Here is an 18506-nt window from a genome sequence, read left to right as displayed (position 1 = left end):
AGAGTAGAAGATGGAAAACTTATTTCCAAACTTCACAGAAAAGACACTGCCGGCAACAGTTTACTCCATGCCCTCAGCGCTCACCCTTACTCCCTCAAATGGAGTTTTCCTTATGGTGAGCTGCTGAGGGCAAGGAGAAATTGTAGCAACGATGAAGGTTTTGGTATGGAACAAGAAAGAATACTGGAAAGGTTCAGGGAAAGAGGCTACCCGAGGATGTTTTATCCAAAGCTGTCCTCAAAATAAAACAAGTTGACAGGGCTGAAACTTTGAAACCTAAAGAAAAAGACACGGACCCCAATAATGAGACTAGGGTTATAACCACCTTTAATTGTAAATCCAAAAAAGTCCCGAAAATTCTTGCTGACAACTGGAATATTCTTAAATCCGATAACATAGTGGGTCGCCTTCTCAATGATAGACCACTTATCAGTTATAGAAGAGGGAGAAACCTACGAGATATCCTGGTAAGAGGAGACATCACAGCTAAGAGACAACACATCCAGGGCCTTAAAGGCTTCTATCCGTGTGGCCACTGCAAGGCCTGTAAATCTGGCGTGATGGTGAAAAACATTGAGATTCCAGGTAAAATGGAACAAAGGATAATCAAACAGTTCCTGACATGTAATACCAATTTTGTGGTGTACGTGTTGGAATGTCCGTGCAAACTCCGGTACGTGGGGAGTACCACGTGTATGGCTAAAAAACGGGTACAAGAACACCTCAGAGCCATAACACACGTAGATGTGAGATACCCTATCGCACGCCATTTCCAAGAGTTCCATCAGTCCAACAACTCCTTCTTACGATACTATGCCATAGAGCAAGTCAACATAGGTAGAAGGGGTGGCAATCGCGAATTGGCTCTCAGGAAGAAAGAGTCAAAATGGATAATGGAGATCGAAACCAAATTCCCCGGGGGGCACAATCTCGATGAGGAGCTTGCCACACACCTTCGCAAGGCATGATCTATCATCTTTCCCCGCAGACTCTCCTTCTAGTTAGGAGTTCATGGTACCCTGATGTTGAGTTGACGGGTTCAAATATGAAGTAGAATGCATAGAAATTGTGTGTGATAGAACTGCAAAAATGTTATAACTCTTTATAAGTAAGATTTTATTGAAGAGATTTTAACTGCTGTTTTATGTCTTTTTTGTAGGAAATTGGGAACGAGAAGTCTCTTCCGTCACAGTCACCTCACGGTCCACCTGACCTTTTCCTTTTTATTTGGATGTAAGACACCTTCACCTGTATGAAAGTTGTACTTTATTTCACCTAGAACTGCACACTATCCCTGCCGGTATGGTCTTGTTTTTGCTCTATGTTGTGAGGTTGAACAGGTTGAGTTGTATGAATGTAAAACAGAGTCCTTAGGCACTAGACCGATGGGATTTCTTTTGTGAAGCGCTAACTTACACAAATTCGGGTAAATTATAAAACAGTAACCCGATATGACTCCAAGGCACTAGACCGGTGTTAGAGAAACATGTGTTCGTATTTGCATATGTCACTTATAAACTGAATTATGAGTCTTACAATAAGACTATACAGTTTTAATAGTTTGATTTGTTATGACATGTAATCCTTCATGAGTTAGCATTTCTCCGTTACAAGATGGCAGTGCCATTCAATGTGGAAAACACCTTTGCTTCACTTTTGTAAGTCACCTTGTTTATGTTTACAACTGTGCATAACAAGCCACACTAACCAGGGTGGTTCACGTGTGATCAAGGCACATTCGTGTCGAAACGCGTAGCGTGTGATCTGAAAATAAACCTTTCTGTGCTAACTTTGGATTCCTGAGTGCGCAATTTGTTGCTTTGAAGCAATCCCTGGATTTAATATATATATATATATATATATATATATATATATATATATATTCACTGAAAAAACCATAGGTTTCACACCAGTTATAGTTAGGAATTAGCATTTAAAAAACCTATTAAATTCACTGAAAAAACCATAGGTTTCACACCAGTTATAGTTACCTGGAAATTTTACTGACATAAAACCATTGAAATTCCCACGTTATAGTTAATTGGACTCACTATAACTTGCGCGTGTAATGCACTGCTGATGACATCACATATTACATCACTCATGACATGGTCAGTGACATCACTCATGACATTACTGATGACACCATCCTTGTGACAGAGAGACTGTCCTCCTTTCACTGTAAAGTAACCCTTGAAACACATATTTAAAAATAGAAACTAACATTTTCAAAAAAGTTGAGATACCTATACCAGTTACAACAACCAATTCAGTAATTCCACCATTTACATACACATACACTCATTCACCAACAGTTCTATATAGTCAGTCATACATATACTCACTCATCATATGTAGTGAGACACCTATACATCGGTTAACACACCGACAGCCTTCCAAAAGTTGCTCACACACATATTCACACATGCAAATAAAATATTGAACATCCATTTTTTTGCATATACAGCTATACACACACTACCACCTTACTTCTAAGGAAACTTACACATACTTACTCTCTTAAACAATCACTTATAGAAACACATACTTATTTAAACAAGAACTATTTCAATCTCTGACTCTCACATATACTCACTTATATACACCAATACTCACATATACTAGATTAAAACATATGTAGTTACTGATAAAGACACTAGTAAGACAGTCATTCACTTACTAACACATACATATACACACTCATTCACTCATACAGTCCGGCACATATACTGTCTTCAAAACACATACAAACAGTGAGTCAGTCATTGATGCATCTGTGTGCTAAGTAACACCCCCACCAAATCATACAGACACTTATACTGATACAAAAAAAATCTAATAACCCATATACACACACATGTAGCTACTCACCAACCCATGCACCCACTTATACACAAAATGAAACACTGATACAAACATTTAAATATTTAAACAATACTCGCTAATATATGTATTCACTATGATACACTTAATAAGCCAGTTAACCAATCTTTTTTTTTTTTGAACATCCATTAAGACACTTATTTAAACATTTATTCTTCCATTGACCTTTACATATACATATATAAAACATGTTTATTTTTCAGAAAGGCACACATTCACTGGATGGTGTCATCAGTGATGTCATGAGTGATGTCACTGTCCATGTCATGAGTGATGTAATATGTGATGTCATCAGCAGTGCATTACACGCGCGAGTCCAACTAACTATAATGTGGGAATTTCATTGGTTTTATGTCAGTAACATTTCCAGGTAACTATAACTGGTTTGAAACCTATGGTTTTTTCAGTGAATATATATATATAGCCGCTTTTGTCCTTTAGACATTACCTGTCCTTGCCTGTGTGCTAACCGCCTCTTTGACACTGACTTTGCAACAACATCAGGAGGTTTTTACTGCCTATATTTAACTGACTATTCTGCTGCATTGTGGGATCCGCAGTCTCTAAGGGATTTCAAGTGTGTGCTTGAATTGACTTTGAGGTGACATTTCTTTAACGATATAAAGATGTTACCTCATGCGCGAAGAATGTTTGCCGGTCCCGGGGCGTCACACAGCAGCAACAGCTGATAATAATAAGGCAGAGTTCTAGCGTCTGCCCGAATTAATCTTGATGTGACATTTCTTGAATAATGCCAAGATGTTACCCCATGCGCGAAAAGCATTTTCCGGTCCCGGGGCTCCAGGCAGCAGTAATTGTTGAAAATGATATGGCAGAGATTATTTCTCCTTCCTTGACAAGGTCAGAGGTCGTGTTGGGATAGATACGTGCTCAAATGAGCTACCAGGACTATGGACAGTCATTAAGGACTACTATGAGTATGTGCGGCAGCAGTTTTAAAACTATTTTTGACAATTTTAGAACATATTGGCAACACTGGGTGTTAGTTTGGCTGAATAGTTTTAATGCCCGCATGCATCCCACTGAGCAGTGGTTTTATTTTTATACATGCTTCATCGTATATTTTGTCTGTTTTACTAGGTAACTTTGCAACTTTGGTCAATGCACTGTGCAGTTTATATTAGTAAGTTGCGTCTTTCCTACATTTATGTTTATGAAGATTTTTAGGCAACGTGAGCATGTTGTATTTAAGCTAATATGGGAATACACACGCCATAGTATGTCTTCCATGTTTACCAACAGGGGTAGTGGGATGGGCTATTTAATGTATGAGCTATGCATTGCCAAACTAGATTGACAAAGGCCTCTTGAAGGCTGAAACGCGTCTCTCCTTGTGCTCATGATTGAGGGCGTCCTGCACTGAAATAAATGCCGAATCCAATGCCACTTCGTGTCCGTGCCTGCTTTCCGTGGATTCCATGTGGGAGTTGGGTGTTTTTGTTCATATATATATATATATACACATATATATATATATATATCACAATACCCTTTCAGGCTTACAGTACTGAATACATTATACAAAATAGGAAGCAGAGAACTCTGGGTCGTTCCCAAATTTAGGTTGAGAGCAGCTCCTATATAGACCACCTTGCAACACCAATAACACTCTGAATCTGCTCACCTCAAATGTCTGTTTTTCTAGCAAAGTTTTTAAGCACAAGATTAGCACCGTGCCATCCACACTGAGCTGGAGAGGAACAAAGCCTTTTGCCTTTTATACAGCAAAATCTTTAGGTGTAGGATTAGCCAAGTGCTATCCATGTCAAGCTGTGAAATAAAAAAAGCCCTTTACCACTCCAGGCATAGTTTTACAGCTTTGGATTGGTAAAATCTCATCCATGCCAACCTGGAATGCATAATAGCAACCACTGATATGTGTTTTGCTCTGATTCAATCTCTACAGTGAGGTATAGCTTTCTCCAGACTCAAGGGAGCACCCAGTATAAGTCAACACAATACCCTTTAAGACTTAGAATTCTGAATAAATTATGCAAAATAGGAAGCATAGAACCGTAGGTAGTTCCCAAATTTAGGTGGAAAACAGCTCGTATATAGAGCAACCTGTAACACCAGCGGCACTCCGAATCTGCTCACCTCAAATGTCCATTTTTCTAGCAATGTTTTTAAGCCTAGCATTTGCAATCGTGTGGGACAGATACTCTGACATTCATATAATCTATGTTTTGAAAAAGAATCACTCATTAGTAGTACACAAAGTAAACTAATTTAACTTTTGTGGCACCTTAGTTTATATGTTTAACACTCAGAATATTTTAGAAAACACTCTCAATCACTGGGTAATGTTATCAGTGATGTAATCAGTGATGTAATTTGTGCTGTCATCAGTGATGACACTGACCATGCCATAAGTGATGTTATATGTGAGGTTCAAGTGGATCCCAACTGATTCCAGGAAAATGGCCACCAATGCACTCCTCAGCAGTAGACTTTACTTTGGCAACGCACTCTAAGTTGGCACCACCCAGAAACTCAAAGCAAAACTTTAGACCATCAAGAACGCCTCCACCGGACTCATCTTGAACATCCCACACCACAACCACATTACCGGCCACCTGAGAGACCTTCACTGGCTACCAGTCAACAAGATTCTTACATTCAAGCTTCTCACACATGCCTAAATAACCTTAGGCAATTCAGGACCTGCTTACTTCAACCACTGTTTCTCCTTCTACACTCCCACCAGACATATCCACTCCTCCCAACAGGCCCTAGCCACTAACCCATAAATTCGCTTGACTACGGCTGGGGGAAGATCCTTCTCTTACCTCACTTCATGAGTAGTCACGTTTATAAGACTCTGATTGATTGTTAAGCAGTTTATTGCTGGGTGTACGTTATAGTTAGCTCAGGTATAACTGCATAATTTCTATGGCTTTGTACATGTGAAATTTAAGCCTAACTATAACGTCCTTGTAACCTTTGCTTTTTTTTAGGGAATTTCTAAGGTTTTTAACAAAAATGTATTTCCTAACTATAATGGCCCTGTAACATTTATTTTCTTCCATGACTTTCTGTGGTTTTTAATGTTATTTTGTTATTTCCTAGCTGTAACATGTAACCTTTGAGAGTGAGTATGTGAGTGAGTGCATGAGTGTCTCAGTGGGCGTGTGAGTGCATGAGTGTCTCACTAGGTGTGTAAGTGGATGCGTGAGTGTCTCAGTGGGTCTGTGAGTGGATGCGTGAATGTCTGAGTGGGTGTGCGAGTGTCTGAGTTGTTCTGTGAGAGGGTGCATGAGTTCCTGAGTGGGTTTTGCTCTTTTTATGCATTTTTCTGCTCACTTATGACCTTTATTTTTCCTGTTTCTGCTCGTCCTGGGTGGAGCTTGCGGAGTTTCACTCTACGGAATTCAGACGATTTACAGAAAAACTCATTTAAATTCTGTGGAGTTCCATGAAAAGGTGGAGTATTACTCCGCCACCACTAATTATGTGCCCTTCGGATGCTGAGAGTGTTTATGGGCCTATAACTTTTCCTGTTATCACCAGTAAGTGCCCCACAGCGTGAACACTGAGACTATTTTGGAGACCCCACCCACTTTCTCAATCACTCTAAAACACAGCTCCCGGTGCATTACTGGTTGGGGGTGAAGTCCCCTTGCCTGCTGAGGGCCCGTGGGGGCCAAGAACCCAATTCTTGCCACCAATAAGTCCCCCACAGTGGGATTCCTAAAACCTTGTTGGAGGCCAGCCCCTTTTCTCAACCATTCTGCAAACACACCTCTTGGTGCACTACTGGTTGGGGGATGAAGTTTCTTTCACTGCTGGGAACCAAGAACGGGTATTGTAGTTACCAATAAGTCCCCTACAGCAGGATTGCTGAGACCTCGTTGGAGTCCTTACCCACTTTATCAACCATCTGCTGGTTGGAGGATCAAGTCCCATTGACTGCTGAGAGTAGTTGGGGGCTAAGAACTTCTATTGTTGCCATCAGTAAGTCCCCCAAAGCAGGATTGCTGAGACTAATTGAAGGCCCTGCTCCCTTTCTCAACTACTCTGAAAACGCGCTTCCTGGTGCACTACTGGTTGGGGCAGGAAGTCTCCTTGTCTGCTGAGGGTTGTTGGGGGCCTCTTTCTTCCCTCTATTTTGCCTCTTTCTGCTAGGTTCTGATCTCTATTTCGCGTCTTTCAGCTAGTTTCTGAGCTTTAATTTGCCTCTTTCTACTCGTTTCTGGCCATTATTTTGCCGGTTTTTACTCTTTCTGCCCCGGTGGTCCCAGCTGGCTCTGCACCTCCTGCGGGAGCCAGCATTGCTGCTGCACGAAGGGAGCTGCTGAAAGGCAGCATCTTCCATGCAGGAGCAATCTTTTGGCGGTTTCCGTGCCTGCTTGACAGTGGGCAGGAAAACAGATGAAACCTTCGCTTCCAGCAAGGGAGAGCATTTATCAGCTCTCACTTGCTGAAAGCTGACTGTTTGCACTGACTTGGTGGGAGCTGTAAAAGCTTCACATTTAAGAAGGCAAGATCTATCCGTGACCAATTGGTACGTAGCCACCTAGAGAAAATACCCCCTAAAACGAATACCTTAAAAAGCATGAGAGGTTTTTTCCCGTGTCATAAGTGCAAAGCTTGCAGCAATAGCAAAAGAGCTCTCACATACACAATTCAAGACACCGCTATGGTGTAAAAAATCAGCAAGTTTATCACTTGTAGCACACCATATGTTGTGTATTGTCTAGTGTGTCCGTGCGGGCTCCAGTACATCTGCAGCACGGTACATCCATTTAAAATCAGGATACTAGAACACATGAGAGCGATTGACAAGGTGGACCAAGCCTACCCTGTCGCAAGACACTTTGAAGAGAAACACCAGAGTGACCGTAATCAGTTACTGTGCTAAGGGTTGGACTCAGTCCCCGATAACATCAGAGGGGGGACAGACTTAAGAAACTGCGTAGATTGGAGTCGAGGTATATCATCGACCTCCACACAATAAAACCTTGGGGCATGAATAGTGGCGAAGAAATGATGGTACACATGTTATGTTATGTTATGTTATGTTAATTTATTTCTTCTATAGCGCTCGGCTACTCCTAGGAGCATCCCGCCGCTTGGGCGAAGAGTATCAGCAAGTAAGACAACAACATAACAACTAAAATGCAGACAGAAGAGAGGGAAAGAAATTATTTGGTAAAAAGCCACGTTTTAAGATCTTTTCTAAAAGCAAGGAGACTGGGAGCCTGTCTAAGGGAAAGTGGTAGTTCATTCCAAGCCTTCGGAGCTAAGTAGCGGAATGATCAACCTCCCATCCTTGCACGCCTGATAGCCGGGACTGTCATCTTGGATAAACAAGATGATCTCAAAGACCTGCTAGGTACATATCGGGAGAGACGTTTCCTTATGTACTTGGGGCCAGTGCCTTGTAAAGCTTTGAAGGCAAAAGTCAAGCTTTTGAAAATAATTCTCTTTGCGATCGGTAACCAGTGTAAGGTGTTCAGTAAGACAGTGGCACCTGCTCTTCTCGGGAGCCCGTAGATAGCACGGGCTGCCGAGTTCTGGACTACTTGCAAAAGGGTCAAAAGATATTTTGGTAGACCCAAAAAGAGAACGTTTGCATAGTCCAGTCGAGATCCAATCAAGGCCTGAACAATTATCTTCCGATGCTGGAAAGACACTAAAGGAAGAAACTTCCTCAGCAACCGTAAAATGCCGAAGCATTTACCTGAAAGGCACGAAATATGTGGCCCAAAGGACAGTTAACTGTCCACAATCACTCCCAAGTTTTTAGCCTTGAGAGACACATTGTCAGGGGGAAACATATCTTGTGGCCACCAAGCTTTCCAGTCTGGTTCACAGGCGCATCCAAAAAAGAGCAGTTCCGACTTATCGGAATTGCACTTTAAGCCATTACACCTGAACCACTCAAAGACCGCACCAAGGCAATCCCTGATCTGTATGCCGTAGAATGACCCACCCCTATCACAAGTGAATAGGAGCTGGGTGTCATCGGCGTAGGATACGATATGGGCGCCAAAGGACTCCGCGACTACCGCCAGAGGGGCCATAAAGATGTTAAACAGCATGGGGCTGAGAATGGAAACCTGCGGGACCCCCACCTCTAGCGGAGCCATATCAGCGGAGAAAGGGGGCGCCCAGATCGTTTGCCGGCAGTCGGCCAGAAATGATTTAAGCCAATTCCACACCGTTCCCCGAAGGCCGCTCTCCCAGAGTCTTGCAAGGAGGCGATTGTAAGGAACGGTGTCGAAAGTTGCCGACAAATCAAGCATTACCAACATGGCTCTTCCCCCAGAGTCGAGTACTTCCCTGATGGCATCCGTGACCTCGAGAAGAGCGTACTCCGTGCTATAATTTGCATGGAACCCAGATTGCGTGGCGTGCAACAGATCGTTTCCTTCGATGAAATTGGAAATCGTCCGATGTGCAAATCTCTCGGCCACTTTCGCCAGAGCAGGAAGAAGGGAAATAGGCCTATAGTTGGCATGGATAAGGGGGTCCAAGGTAGGCTTCTTGATCAGTGGCAGGATCAAAGCATGCTTCCATGCCTGCGGAACCACACCTGTTGACAGGGAGGAATTCAGAAGGGGGTTCAGCAGGGCGTTTAAGGCAGGTGCCACCTTCCCCAGATGTTTACCCGGGCACGGATCAAGTGGAGAGCCTGAAATCAAACTTGACAAAAGCTCGAGAGAAGTATCAAGACACAGATGGGGAAATTCTGAGAGAAAAGGGCCTTGACCCTCCATAAATGAAGGGGGAGATGAAGGACTCGAAACCAACTGTGAGCTGGAGTGGGAAAGAGAGGCTTGAATGGTTGTGATTTTACTAACGAAGAAAGTTGCAAGCTGTTTTATCCATACTTCTGAATGAGTATGAGATGGAGTGCAGATGGCTGGAGAAGTAAAGTCCAGAACAACTTTAAAAATTGCTTTACAACCATTTTCTGCCTCATCAATTCGAATCTCGAAATAAGCCTTTTTTTCATTCCAGATCGACTGATGGTAGGCTTTAGTTATCGCTCGAAATTTCAATTTTTCAGTCGGATCATAGGCCCGTCTCCAAACTCTCTCGGCCCTTTTACATCCCTGCCGTTGCATCTTTAACTGGGGAGTGAACAATGGGGCCGACGCTCTACGTTCACCTAATTTAGGCTTTTTTTCGGGGATTAAGGTCTCAAATCTGGTTATCAGCCATTTGTGGAAGAGAACAAGATTCTCTTCCAAGTTGCCCAAAAGAGGACATGGAAAGGTGGTAAGGGCCTCAGATAACATATCCACCGAAAGTAGATGGAAAGGGCGCGAAGTCCACGTGGTCTCTATTGATTCTCTCACCCGAGTAAGAGCGGTGGCAGGCACGGAAAAGGAAATCAAGAAATGATCAGACCACAGTACTGGTTGTATGGAAGTTATAGTAATAGGTTTCGTTGAAAAAACCTGATCCAGGGTATGGCCTTTATTGTGTGTCGGTTCTTGCAGGAACGGAGACAATCCTAATGGGGCTGTAATGTCACTAAGTTTCATTGCATCGGGGTCAAGTATATTATCCATGTGAACATTAAGATCCCCAAGAAGAATACAGTGCTCAGATCTAAGACAGGGGACTTAGAGAGCTACTTGTAGTTCATCAAAGAAAAGCCCTGCAGGTCCAGGGGTTCTATACAGAAGAATCCCGGTACAGGCCTGGAGGGGAGAGAAATGAAGGGTGAAACCGAGGGCTTCACATCCCTGAATGTTCTCTACCGAAAAGGTTGAGCAGGGAATGTTTTTATTTACAACAAGTGCTACTCCTCCTCCTCTGCCCGATATTCTATCCCTCCTGAAGATGTTGTATTCCGGAGGGATGGCGTTGGCTAAATCAGGTGCGGAGCAATCACTTAGCCAGGTCTCTGTAAGAAATAAGCATGATATATTGGAATTCTGTAATAAATTCCAGATATCAAGAGAATGACAGTTCAGAGATCTGGTATTAAGAAGAAAGCATTGAAAAGGAGCCGGGATATTGTCCAGCGCGGTTCCAGTAGACATCGGAAGACGCCAACCGCAGATCGAGCAACCTTTCCTTGAGGCCCGACCGCCAGGGAAGATATGATGACATTGGCCACGGGGGGGGGGGGGCGTAAAGCAAGTAAATCTGCCGAGGTATAGCTAATCATATATATGAAACAGCACAGAAGTTCAGATGAAAAAAAGACACATTGGTACATGAATAAACTGTAAATCGCAAGATGTGAAAAACAGACCGTTACCTGTAGATTTGTACATAGGAGTGTATATATGTATATATGTACATAGAAATTAACAGGGGCAGAATGTTCTCAAATGAAATGTGCACTTTTGTATATATTTCTCACTTTTGGATTGATGATTGATCCGTGACATAAGTGTAAATAAGAAATGAAGTCATGAGAAACCTTGGTGGTCCTCTGACCGCAATATTATGAAATCTATGAATTCGATTTAAAAGTTCTATTGCAATGGTAATTATAAAATATTAGAGAAAAAGAATGGATAGAATGTACAGTAATTATAAATAGCATTTGGTTGATTTGTTTTGGTTTGGATAAACAGACTTGAATATAGGTAGGGAAGGATAATTGCCGATACACGGCTCAATTTTTTGTTATTTGCAAATCAAGTAATTCGATATTAAGTACAAAAAATGTACAGGTGATGTGGTTACAATGTATGTACAATCACTTTTCGATAATACTTGCGCAAAGGGTGGTATTAATGCATGTTAAAAGTAGACAATGTGCATGCAAGTTGATTTCATCGTTGTAAATACTCACCACTCAAAGATTGCGCTGGTTATTGTCAGCTAGCCAGTAGTCCTTCCTTTACCACAAGGTGTGTTTAAAAACATGGCGATGTCTTTGGGCCATTGACATCGAGAAAGGCTGAATGCCGAAACGCGAGGGCGTCTGTCTTGTCTGAATAAAGCAACCTTTGAAAAAGATACCCCGGGAGTGCGGAGAATTCTTTGTTTGAAAACGGGAGAATTTGAGCATTAATATTAGCGGCGTCCACATCCGCTATCCGCACCCGTCGAAGAGTACACCGCCATTGTGGGACTACGGAGCTGTGTCCGGAACGGACGTGAAGCAGAGCAACGCGTTTGGCCACAGGGAGAGAATTGACGAGCGGCACCAATTGCGGGAGAAGGCGAGCCGCGAGGATCTGCATTGGGTGAGCGAGAAGTTTCTCCTACTGCTTTAAACAAAAGACAGTGATGTGTGGCAGCGCGACGTAAGGGCATCTTTTCCTGGAAATAGTTGCACAATATTACAAGAACATTAATAACTTTTGTGTCCCAGACAACAGCCCTTAGACACGAGCATGTTTTGTGAATCAACCAGGCATGAGGATGCCAAAGATATGTTTAAAAAATCGAATGTGGGCGGAGCTCCAACCAACAAACCAGATCCCAAACAACGAAAAAGCAAATTTAATGAAACTATGATTAAATTGGAGCGCTTGTATGAGCGCGAAGTCAGAAAATGGTGGGAGGCTACCAGTCTGCAGGGCTATATCGAGGTGGACCGAGTCCCAAGAGGATTGCGGGTTTATACTGTCCCTTCGTATGAAAACCCTGATCCTCAATTATTAACTGACTGGGCGAAACACACAGCCCACTATTGCAAAGGCACTCTGGGACTGCTTGTAAAATATGCGTGGAGCGACCGTGACAAAACCTTGGCAGAAATTAAACAGATGGAAGAGGACCTATGTAAGGAGGAAGACGATAAAAAAATAACTGAAGCAATGGGTCAAATGAAACCCAGATTATTGAAATACGAGCAGAAAATCAAGATGCGTAAACAAGAAAAGTTTCAACGAGACGAAAGAGACTATACTCAGGGCAGAGTATTAACATACGCTAAGAAATTCGATGTCCCAAGAAAAGAATTAAGTTCTAAAACAACAGCACCAACACGGGTAGTGGAAACATCAGAGTCTGATCTGACGGGTAACGAATCAAGCGACGATCAAGCCGCATTAGTGGCGAGTGGCTCAGATAAGCAGACCCCTTTTCAGACCGAATTTCAAGTCATCAGGCAGTCATGGCTACAGGGAGGAAAAAACAAGCCCCCAGAAACAAATGTAAGCGCAGGAGGACAAGAAGATCTGGCGGCGGCAGGAAAGCCAAAGGGCGCCACTTGGACCAACCGCAGACGGAACAACAGGAGATAATGGGACCAACTAATCTCACAGTGGTAAATTTGACAACCAAACCACTGACTGATGCAGAAAACAAAGTACTAAGTTTGGGCCTTACCTTCTGCCCTGATTCACACCTAGAATATACCCAGACCAGGATTGATCTGTTTAGTTTCGTGAGAAAGCTGAAACTACACAAGTATTTCAAAATTAGGACTCATTTGAAAACAAGCAAAAAGCCAGTAGCAAGACTAACAGCAACGGACAGCCTTGCAGTCAATGATCTTGCAGGAATCGAAACACTTGAAGACCTCAGAAATGAGGTGATGACAGAGGAACTAAATAGCCAAGAAGTAGTGCAACGAGCAATAGATGTCGGTATTGAGCAGGACAGAGAAGAGAGTCCTTACAAACCATGCTCTACCTTCAATCCGCAAATGCCATTTGATGCCCTGGACACTTTCTCTTCTTCTGAGGCAATGATTAAAGATCTGCAACAGTTTCGTAAGAAACAGAAGACGGAGAAATGTGGATTAAATTTATCCCAGGAAGAAAAATTGGCTTTAACAGAATTGGCTAATGACAACACCGTCATCATAAAGCCCTCAGACAAAGGGGGTAACATTGTGGTGCAAACAAGGGAGGAATATCATCGAGAGGCAATGAGGCAATTATCGGATGCAAGTTGTTACCAAGAAACCACTTTTAAAATATACCAACAAAGTATCCAAGCCTATGATGAACTGATAAATAAGTGGTATAAAAAAGGAATGCTTGGAGATGAAGAACATTTATATTTACGCAGCTCTAATCCCATTTGCCCGACCTTCTATCACATCCCTAAGTTACATAAAGACAATCTGCACCCCCCTGGAAGACCCATTGTTTCGTCTGTTCAGGGGCTGACGGAACATGTTTCGAAGTTTCTTGATTTCTACTTGGCGAGCTTGGTAAAAAAGTTAACCTCCTACGTGAAAGATACCAAGGACTTTTTAACTAAAATCCAAAATGTGCAATGGCAATCTGACTATATATTTGTTGTCCTAGACATAACAAGTCTTTACACTTGTATTGAACATTCGAAGGGAATTGAGGCAGTTAATGTATATCTGAAAAAAAGACAACTTAGATATGCCCAACATAACTGCATGTTAATTGAGTTCTTGCAATTTTGTTTGAACAATAACATCTTCCTTTTTGAAACTACATACTACAAACAAGTGTCTGGCACGGCGATGGGTACCTGCTTCTCTCCCAGCTATGCGAACTTGTTCGTTGGCTGGTGGGAGGAGCAGGTACCCAGGACCTACAGGGACAACATGTCAAGTGGTAGAGTGATAAAATGGCATCGATACATCGATGATTTATTTATCATTTGGCAAGGTACTGAGGAAACTGCCCGCAATTACATCATAATCTTAAATGACAACAATCTAAACCTGCACTTTACAGAAACCATTAGTCCATGTTCAGTGGACTATTTGGACCTTAGGGTGCAGATTATTGGTGGTCAGATCGAAACATCGTTATATCGAAAAACCACTGCTGGAAATTCAATACTGCATGCAACCAGCAGCCATCCACCAAAACTAGTGCAAAGTATCCCCTGTGGGGAGCTGTTAAGACTAAGAATAAATTGCACGCGTGATTGTGATTTTGACGAGGCAGCCACTGAAAGTATAGCCAGATTTGTCATTAGAGGGTATAACCCCATTTCATTGAATAAAACACTTTGAAAAGTAAAAGCTATGACCAGGGAGAGCCTGTTGGACGAGAGGAAAGACAAAAAAACTGAAGCAGGCAAATTTAGACTAATCACCCCATACTCAGCGGAAGCTAACCATCTGAAACAAATGCTGAGAAGAAATTATGTGATGTCATTAGCAGTGCATTACACGCGCAAGTTATAGTGAGTCCGACTAACTATAACGTGGGAATTTCAATGGTTTTATGTCAGTAAAATTTCCAGGTAACTATAACTGGTGTGAAACCTATGGTTTTTTCAGTGAATTTGATAGGTTTTTTGAATGCTAATTCCTAACTATAACTGGTGTGAAACCTTAGGTTTTTTCAGTGAATTTCATAGGTTTTTTAAAAGCTAAATCCTAACTATAACTGGTGTGAAACCTTTGTTTTTTTCTGTGAATTTCTTAGGTTTTTTAACTGCTAATTTCTAACTTTTTATAGGGCTTCATACCTATGTATTTTTTAGTGAATTTCTAAGGTTATTTTTTCGCAAATGTCTATAGCTGAGAAAGGTATGTTTTTCTAAAAATGAACCCTATATTGTATATTAATATAATATATATTTTTTAAAGTATATTCATTTTTTTTAATATTTCACTCTGGAGCGCTCCCGGTGCGGGTACCGGTGAGCGCCCCGGTGCGCGTACCGGGGCGCGTTCCGTCAGCGCACTTACAAAAAAAATAATGAAGGAGTGAGCATGAGAAATGGGGACAAAGAGAATGGTGTAAAGAGAAAGAGAGCTAGAGGGAGAAACACAGAGGGACTGTGTAATAGATAGTAAAACAGAGAAAAGGTGTAAGAGGGAGTAACTGAGAAAAGGAAAATGAATAAGGGAGCAAAAGAAGAGAAGAAAGAGGAAGAAAACTAAAGCAGAGGTTCTGGGAGAATGTGAATGGGTGATGTAAGTAAAAGGAAGGAGAGTTAAGTATGGGGAATGACAGGTAGTGACGGAACCAGAGAAAAGGAACAGTAGTGACGGAGGGAAAGAAAATAGCAGTGAGTGTAAGTAAAGAGGAGTGAAAGAGGGTGGATAAAAGTGAATAACGGTAAGACATGGGGAGTGACAGAGAGTAAGAAGAGAGAGAGTAAAGGAAGGAGTGTCAGAAAGGGACTAAGTCAACCAATAAAAAAGGTAAGTGAAGAAGTGTGGACGAGCAGGGGCACTGAAAGAAGTTGAATGTGGTAGGAAAGTAAGGAAAAGAGAAGTAAACATGGAGGATAAGAATAAGTGAGGGAAGCAGAGTAAGGAAACAGGGGTGAGGTAGGGTGAGAGAAAAGTAGTGAGGTTAAAGCAAAGGCTGATGACAACCTACATTTTGTAGACACACTTACCATATAATTAATGAAAACGTACTTGTAGCTGTGAAAGACAAAAGAAAAAACAAGTTATAATTAGTAAAATATATATTTTAAAATAGAAGAAACAGGTCAAGAGGTAAACAATCTAAAAAAGTTTACTAAGAAATAAAGCAATAGTGAAGGATACAAAAACAGAAATAAAGTAATGTAGAAATTGAAAAAAGAGGGAAAAAGAAATAGAAAGAGAACAAATTACTGAAGGCAAGTAAGATACTAAAAGAATGCGAGATACCAAAACGAAATCAGGAAAGATAAGAAAGTAAAAGAAAAATGAGTGAAAAGGAGAGGAGTCTAAATGAGGAACTAATAATGAGAAAAAGGAATAGAAGATGACTGAGAGTGAGTGAAGGGGAGTCACAGAGTGAAGGGATGAAGGGAATGAGGTTAATATAGAACAATGGAGGAAAAAGGAGTGAGAGAGTAAGTACACAGAAAAACAAAGGGAAGGAATGAGTGAACTGCAGTACAATGAGTGAGAAAGGAAAAAGAGTAAAGGAGAAAAAGAAAGAAAGAGAGGGGAAGAAAACTAAAGCAGTGGTACTGAGAGAATGTGAGAAAGATAAAAAAGTGGTGGAAGGGAGAGAGGAAGTGCAGACAGTTCAAATTGGATTGAGGAGTTGTGAATGAAGTGGAGTAAAGGAACAGCGATGAAACAAAGTTAAAAAAGGCAGTGTAAATGAGTAAAGAGAGCTAAATAAGGGTGGAAAAAGGAAAATGAGTGTGAGACAATGTGAATACAATATAAATTACACAATGCAAACTATAGAATAACTTCTACAATATGTTACATTGTTTATTTTTGCTGTTCTCAGAATATATTAAATTTCACTTAAATTAGTGAGTTCAAACTCTACATCATATAACAGCGGGAAAAAAACCACAATCTAAAAGATTGTGTTTAAAAAAAAACATAAAAACGTACAACTCATATATGTACACTAATCTTTGATTCACTTACTTTTCCGTGAGGCCAAATAGAAGATAGTGAATGTCCTTTTGGTGGAAAAAAAGTCTGCTGTTCTCTACAACTTCCATTTCATCGACTTCCTATGAAAAAAGATCTAAGAACATCATACCTTACACTTTCCTTACGGCCAAATTGTGTCAGATATATGAGTATTTTTTACTATGAGATCCACTTACAGTACCTATATGAGATAAATATTTTTAAACATTAGATTAACTAACTAACTAACTTTTATTAACTATTCCCGTCTTCAAAGGCCAATTCCCTTTACTAAAACTTTGGTTTTAAAAACACTAGGTAAGAATTTTTAAAGTCATAAGGCAAACGTTGTTTATAAGTCAAATGAGAATCATTGCAGTAAGTCCAACCTTTTTTACATTTTAAGTAGCATGTATAATGTCCTGATGTTGTCGAAGGACCGTCATGATAAATAATAGCTTCAGTTATAAAGGTTCTTCCTGAAATTGATAACTGAGAAGCCACAACATTTTTGATACAAGTTGTCAATTTAGTTCCATCAGGTCTACATCGTTGGAAAACTAAAATGATATACTGACCATAATTTTGTATAAATAATGTGGACAGCATTGGACACTTACATTGGGTACACACCATATTATGATCTGCTGCTTTAACTAGATTTTTAAATGACACTGATTTACAGTCTGGTAAAGTCAAATATATAAATCTTTCAGTGTCTATTCTAGTATTACTTGATGAACTACAATTGTGGCAGTCATGCTGCCATTGATAAGAAAGGCTGAAAAGATTATCTACATCTACACCTTCATCTTCCAAAACACCAAACATATACATTAAAAATCCTGACAATCCTGCTGAATGACTTAAAAGAAGAGAGAGACGACCCCACACGTTCCAGGGAACAGGGTACAAAAGACTTCAAGTCAAAAAGAATCCCTGGAATAGAGAATTCAATCACTCACTCTGGATATTCTAATCCTCATTCATATTCACTGGTCAAAAACTAGTTAATAACGTTCACAGACTTTTTTATAAAAACAAATTTGCATTTATTAATAAAACACAATTCATTACATAATAAATTGAGAAACTCATTATAGACACAGTATGATAAAAACAATAATAAAAAATCAGTTCATCAGAATGTGAACTTATATATAACAAACGAAGCACAGATACAACACACCCTATATATTTTAAAATTTCAAATCGAGCACATAACATTTAGACTTGGAAACAAACCCCAACACAAAAGCACATATACAGTTGTTACTGATTCTAAGATTCAAAACGCCCTTGTTGTATATTTTACCACATCTCTACTCCACTCATTGGCCTAAAGTCAGAGATTTCCTGGGCTTGAATTCTAATGCGTAAGAAAAAGCGTCGACGCGTTTCGGTGTCTTTGCCTTTA

This window comes from Lissotriton vulgaris, chromosome 4_1 (genome assembly GCF_964263255.1).
Source record: "Lissotriton vulgaris chromosome 4_1, aLisVul1.2, whole genome shotgun sequence".
NCBI lineage: Eukaryota > Metazoa > Chordata > Amphibia > Caudata > Salamandridae > Lissotriton > Lissotriton vulgaris.
Note: the sequence above shows the minus strand (reverse complement) of the source record.